The 6334-nt window shown below is 48.9% G+C and overlaps 1 non-coding gene across 1 annotated transcript; it reads right to left on the bottom strand.

The window, feature by feature from the left end:
- Nucleotides 1-1296: 1296 nt before the first annotated feature.
- TRNAR-CCG lies at nt 1297-1369 on the bottom strand. The gene has a single exon. It is a non-coding gene; the product is annotated as a tRNA-Arg (tRNA).
- Between the last annotated feature and the right edge of the window lie 4965 nt (nt 1370-6334).

Genomic DNA, 6334 nt, shown 5'->3' with positions numbered 1-6334 from the left:
AACCATGTGACTGGGGAGCTGGAGCATATAGGACTTGAGGAGACATGGTGGATTTAAAAGTAAGAGGGATGAGGCCCATAACACCCCGAAGAAGGGAGTACACAGTCTCCTGGAGGAGATTAGTGCATGTCTGTGTGGAGGCACAAAAGAAGACTGGGGACACTATGAACCTGAATCCCGACCTAGGGTGAAGATTGGATGACTGAAGCAAGCCGGTAAAGGGTAACCAGCAGAGAAGAGTTGGCCATACAGCCCATTGGTTTTGGGCTGAGGACACAGGGGCAAGCATCTGCATGCGGAGCGTGGCTGTGACGTTTCTTTGGGAAACCGAGTACTGAGCCGGCAGGCTGGTAATGGTGGTGCCGGCCAAAAGCATGCCACCAGGGAAGGTACAGATTTGATACAGCTGAAGATGGTTGAAACTAAATTGATAATACTTAAAAGGGGGACTGAGTCGATGGATAAAAAATTGATCATTCAAGGATGCCCAGGGGCCAAGTGGTTGTTGCTGGACTCTCATGACGGGCAGCCGTAAACACGGACCCCTTTTTGTTTTGGTCAAGGACATACATAGAAATTAAAGCATGGTAAATTCATAGTAATTGAGCCCTGAGGGATTCATGACATGGAAAGGCCTAACCAAGCGTAGAATGATTGGGGGAGTCACAAGTCAAGAGACTCCAATACACTCAGAAGGTCATAGGTCCAACCTGGCAGGTGTGGTAAGGGCAAGGTGTAGGGAGGTGGAGCCCTGCGAAGGGTGTGAAGGGGACATATCCCCTCTTGAGAGAACACTATTTCCCTTTGGGTTCCATCATTCAGCTTACCTTCATTTGTTTCCATCAAGGCATGGCAGGCGAGTATAAAGAAGTAGGCAGCAGCTTTCAGAAAGATACGGGACCCATCACACTTGCTGACAGGGAGCTTTGTAGTGTTGGGAGGAATTATTGCTGCAACGGGAAGGATTTCTCTCCTGTAGGCCATCTGACTTGGGTGAGAGTCACTCAAACTTGTTCTGCAGTAGCCTGCAGAACTACCAGCCTAAACTGGGACTGCAGCAAGTTGGGAGTTATTACTAACTCAAACTGTCCTTAAGCACACATCCTAAAGGAGTGACTCACAATCCTGCAGTCTCTACCCAGACCCTGAGTAGGTGCTGCTGGCTTCGTGCTACTCCCTTGGCACTGCAGTGCAGTCTTCCTTCTCTCTCTCTCATGAGTTCCCTCTCTTGGTCTCGGTGTTGCTGCTTCCAGCCTTACAGCCCCTGGCCTGTTCTCTAAAAATGAACATCATAAACAACCCAGGTGGGACTTGAACCCACAATCCCCAGCTCCGGAGGCTGATGCCTTATCCATTAGGCCACTGGGCCTGTGCTGAAAGTACCAAGCTTTGCACAGTTCTTTCAAAGAATGGCTGTAGACACCTACCCTCAGAAATAACCTGGTCCTGACTGGACAAAGCATCTCCATGCTGGGCCAAAAGATGTAGGAGGCGTTCATTGCAGTGACTATTTTGTAGGTTCATAGAAACGTAGGAAACTAGGAAAAGACCTCAGGAGGTCAAATCTAGTCCAACCCCCTGCTCCAAGCAGGACCAGCTCAACCTATATCTTCATACTCAAGGCTTTGTCTAGCCAGGTCTTAAAAACCTCCAATGATGGAAAGTCCACAAGCTCTCTGGGTTCCAGTGTCTTACTACCCTCCTCATGAGAGAGTTTGTCCAAATATCCAACCTCCCTTGCTGCAGCTTGAGCCCATTGCTCCTTGTTCTGCCATCTGCCACCACTGACAACAGTCCAGCTCCATCCTCTTTGCCACCCTCCTGCAGGGAGTTGAAGGCTGTTATTAAATCTTCACTCAGTCTTCTCTTCTCTCACCTCTTAAAACAGCTCAGAGCTGCAGTAACGGGGCTCCAAAGGGGTATTCAGCATGGAAATGAGGTTATTCCATTGAAAGGTAACAGGCCTGGCAGATGAATAGCTTCATTTATCCACAGACCAGGACCCTTTCTTTAAGTAGTTTACGTCATACAGGGACAGATGTAGTGAAGGGAGGCAGTGGTGTGGCCATACCCAACTTTAAAACCAAGCCATGGGAGCAGCAGCTAGGGACTTGTTTTAAGTCCCTAAATCAGGCAAGGATTCTTCCTCATCCCTTCCCCTCCATGCTCATATCCTCTCCTCCCTGCCCAGTGCCCATTCCCCACCAGCCCAGGAGCAGGGTAAGGGAGGAGAAACCCACTCGCCACTGCTGCTGCTATCCCCAGGTGAGCCCATCTCCCCATATAGCTGAGCTGGAGCAGGGCAGGAGCAGCTCCGGAGCTCCCCTGCCCTTGGGGAGCTGGATGGAGCAAGAACAGTGGCAGCGGCCAGTGGAGGAGGGCATGAATAGGAGGGAAAGAAACATTGAGGGTAAGGGAGAGGGCGCTGGGGTGGGGTCCTATGCAGGATCTTACCTAATTCAGGGGCTTTAAAGGGTCTGCCCTTCCCACCCCTGGGAGCAGGAGTTCAGCCACTGCTACAGTACTGGTCACTGCTCCCACACCCCTCTACGAAATCCTGGATCTGCCCATGACCCCACGCACTGCCCCTGCAGTGTGCATTTACACTGAGCTGTCGGGGTGGAAAGGGAATGCAGTCTCCTCCTTCCCCTTCAGTCTTTAGATGACCTGGCCAAAGCAGCCAGGAAATTAATGTGGCTTTGCTCACACGGATACTTGTCCCTTAAGCAAGCGGACTGAGACCACTGAACCCATAACACATGGCGCACAACCATTGGACAGTAATGCCTCGTGGTCAGGTCATAACCTATCTGCAGTGTGTTCTGAGGGCATAGGCAAAAGGTAGTTGTGTCACAAGGGGAAGCAGCCACTTTGTCCAGGGTCAGGAGGGATTTGACTTGCTTCAATCACGACGAGTTTTGGCACACGTAACACTGACAGCCTAGCGGCAAGATCCTGAGTAGCAGCAATTTTGCATGCGTGTCTTTGGAAACCACTACAAATGCATGATTATCTTGCCCCTGATGGTGACTGAGAGTTGAAAGGCTGCTTAGTTTTTAAAGCAAAGAACATGCATGAATGGTCCATAGCACGGCTTTCAAACTTACCCAGTAGCATCCTCCCTGCCCCTGAGCAGCAATGGAGCTGCTAATACAGGTCTCAACCTCCCATCTCCCTTCTCATCTGGTGTCAACAATGCAGCTCTATAGCTGGGAATTTGGCAGCAAGCCTCAGCTCTGCAGGAGCTCCTTGGGCTACATCGGGCCTGCGGGCCATATCTTTGACACCCCTGCTCTACAGTAACTTCATGTGTCAAGCCAATGGAGGGCTTGGGAATGGAAGGAAAGTCCTTTATCCCCAGGCCTGATCTTTAGCACAAGACTTTTCTTCATGCCTTCTTGCAACAGCAGCATCATGATATCCTGTTTTTCACAGTGTGTCACTGCACTGCTTATCACACAGTGAATCATCTGGTTTTGTTTACTGTTCGGGAGGAGGAGTATGGGAAAGCATGTGCTCAGCCAGTTAGGCTAATAAATAAATGACAGGGCTCTAGAGGGGACAGGCCAGCGTGGAAAACCACACTGGATTTGGAAGCAGCAGTCAGATGTGCTTTGAAGAAACATGCACTTATGAATTTTTACTGCCTGACATCCTCCCTGCCTGCAGAGTCATGCCCCAAGTATGCAAGCTTTTATCAGTTCAACCAAGGAACAAAAACTTGTGCTGATTTCAAGTCCCCCATGTAATTTGACATGATTTGAATGAGCAACACATCTGCAGCACTGTTGAGGCTGTGGAAGCATGGACAGCTGCAAAGCTTCCTTTTCCAAATGGTCCCTTTCATGTGTGAGCCTCCCTGCTAGCAAATTTATCTCAAGGCACAAGCAGTAGTTCCACTAAGCACTCAACTTCAGCGAGGCCAAGAGTTTGCTCCACATAACTGAGTCATTGAGATCAGACAAGATTAACCCAACTTCCTGCCCACCCACAAATCCAGCATTGCCCAAAGACTGACTGAATTGCACTGTATTTTCCTCTTGAGCATCAGATACGAACTTAAGGCTGTATAGCTAGCAGATGGGAAAACCATTTGATAGGAATGTCCTATGTACTCTAACAGAACATTATATCCTTTCTATGTGTTTTCTGGACTGTTCAACATTTAATATGAGAAGCAAGGATGGTTGTGGATGATCTTGTGTATTGGGCCAATTGCAAGGACCTCTTATGAGATTCAGTAAGAATAAATGCAAAGTCCTGCACTTAGGAAGGAGCAATCCCATGCACCGGGACAGGCTGGGTAGGCAGCAGCTCTGCAGAAAAGGACCTGGGGGTGACAACAGACAGGATATGAGCCAGCAGCGTGTCCTTGTTGCCAAGAAGGCAAACGGCATCCTGGGCTGCATTGGTAGGAGCGTTGCCAGCAGATCAAGGGCAGTGATTCTTCCCTCTATTTTGCACTGGGGAGGCCACATCTGGAGCCCTGTGTCCAGTTGTGGGCCCCCCAGTACAGAAAGGATGTGGACACATTGGAGAGAGTCCAGCGAAGGGCAGTGAAAATGGTTAGGGGACTGGGGGACAAGACTGGTGAGGAGAGGCTGAGGGAACTGGGCTGATTTAGTCTGGGGAAGAGAAAACTGAGGGGGATTGAATAGCAGCCTTCACCTCCCTGCAGGGGGGCTGCAAAGAGGATGCAGCTGGGCTGTTCTCAGTGGGGCAGGTGACAGGACAAGGAGCAACGGGCTCAAGCTGCAGCAAGGGAAGTTGAGGTTGGATATTAGGAAAAACTTTCTCACTGGGAGAGTAGTAAAGCACTGGGACAGGCTCCCCAGAGAGGTGGTGCAATCTCCATCCTTGGAGGTGTTTAAGACCCAGCTAGACAAAGCCTTGGCTGGGAGGATGGAGTTGGGGCTGGTCCTGCTTGAAGCAGGGGGTTGGACTAGATGTGACCTCCTGAGGTCCCTTCCAGCTCCATTTTCTATGATCCTATGATTGAGTAGGACATAGATGAGCTTGTGGGCACCATGGTACCCTTCCTCAGGACCCAGAAGCTCATCTTTGTTCCTCCCAACCATGCAATTAGCTCAATAAAGAGATAGATCACAAAAACCTTTTGTATCTTTCCTGGACTATCACAACTACAACATCATCGTAGCATTACCTTAATGTCTAATAAAGATTTTATATTCCAACTATACGATGTTTCAAGAAAACCAGAGACCCACAGAGAAGACCAAATTGTGAACGAACCATTCTTTCTTTGCCCTTTGTTTCTTTTTGTCTCTTTATGATTGCAAGAGGAGTTCAATGCCAGGCCGAACCTTTGGGCGACAGTGAGAAAATGGCCTGGCTTGGAGCACAGACTTCTGGCCCAGCTTCTGGGTCATTTATGAAGGTGTAAACGAAAAATAACTCTATGTTCTGCAGCAGCAGAACAACTACTGTGCAATATAAAGTTGGCTTTCATTCAGATCGTCCTTGTACTATACATAAAAGCAAAGGGAGAGTGGGGATCTTGCTAAAGAATACTGGATGTATCCTACAGCGATTATAAAGTGGTGCATTTCTCAAAGTTTTCTGTGAAGCCATCGGTGACTTGAAAGAAGAGCTCCCTGGTGAATGATCTTTTGTTGTGGTGTTATTAGATCATTCCCTGCCAACCTGAGGTTGTTCCCTATGGTATATTTTCATGTTGTCTCTAGTTCTTTATAACCCATTTTAATGACCCTGTGCCAGAGGTTCCCTTGGGAGCCTATTTCACAGCGTAAATTATCCTATTCAAACATATAATAGTAAAATTAGGAAACTAATCAAGTCATTTCTGAGCACCAGTGCTTTAGATGAAGAGAGAAGTCCAGAGACGGTGGATGCTGCTTCACGCTCTGAGAGACCACTCCTTGCACTCTCCCTTTCTGCAATCCTCCTGTTTGAGACCTTCATAACCTCCTTCCACTTTCTCTCAGCTCCTAGCCTCCATGATGCTCCCGCTCTGTAACTAGCAACATCATGTCTTTAGCTACCCAAGAAGCCCACAGACTCAGCACCCTGCAGGTACCACCTCGGCGCTGGATCTGAGTCTTGATGGCACAGGGACAGTTCTCAATAGAAATAGACTCTCATGGGTATCACTGGAGGAAGTCATAGAAACAAAGAAAATGAGGGCTGGAAGGGAGCTCAGGAGGTCACATTTAGTGCAACCCCCTGCTCCAAGCAGGACCAGCCCCACCTGCATCATCCCAGCCAAGACTTTGTTGAGCTGGCTCTTCAACACCTCCAAGGATGGAGAGTCCACCACCTCTCTGGGTAACCTGTTCCAGTGTTTTACTACTCT

Source organism: Alligator sinensis, unplaced genomic scaffold (assembly GCF_000455745.1).
Source record: "Alligator sinensis unplaced genomic scaffold, ASM45574v1 scaffold12_1, whole genome shotgun sequence".
In the NCBI taxonomy this organism is placed as follows: Eukaryota; Metazoa; Chordata; order Crocodylia; family Alligatoridae; genus Alligator; species Alligator sinensis.
Note: the sequence above shows the minus strand (reverse complement) of the source record. Positions and strands in the feature narration are given on the sequence as shown.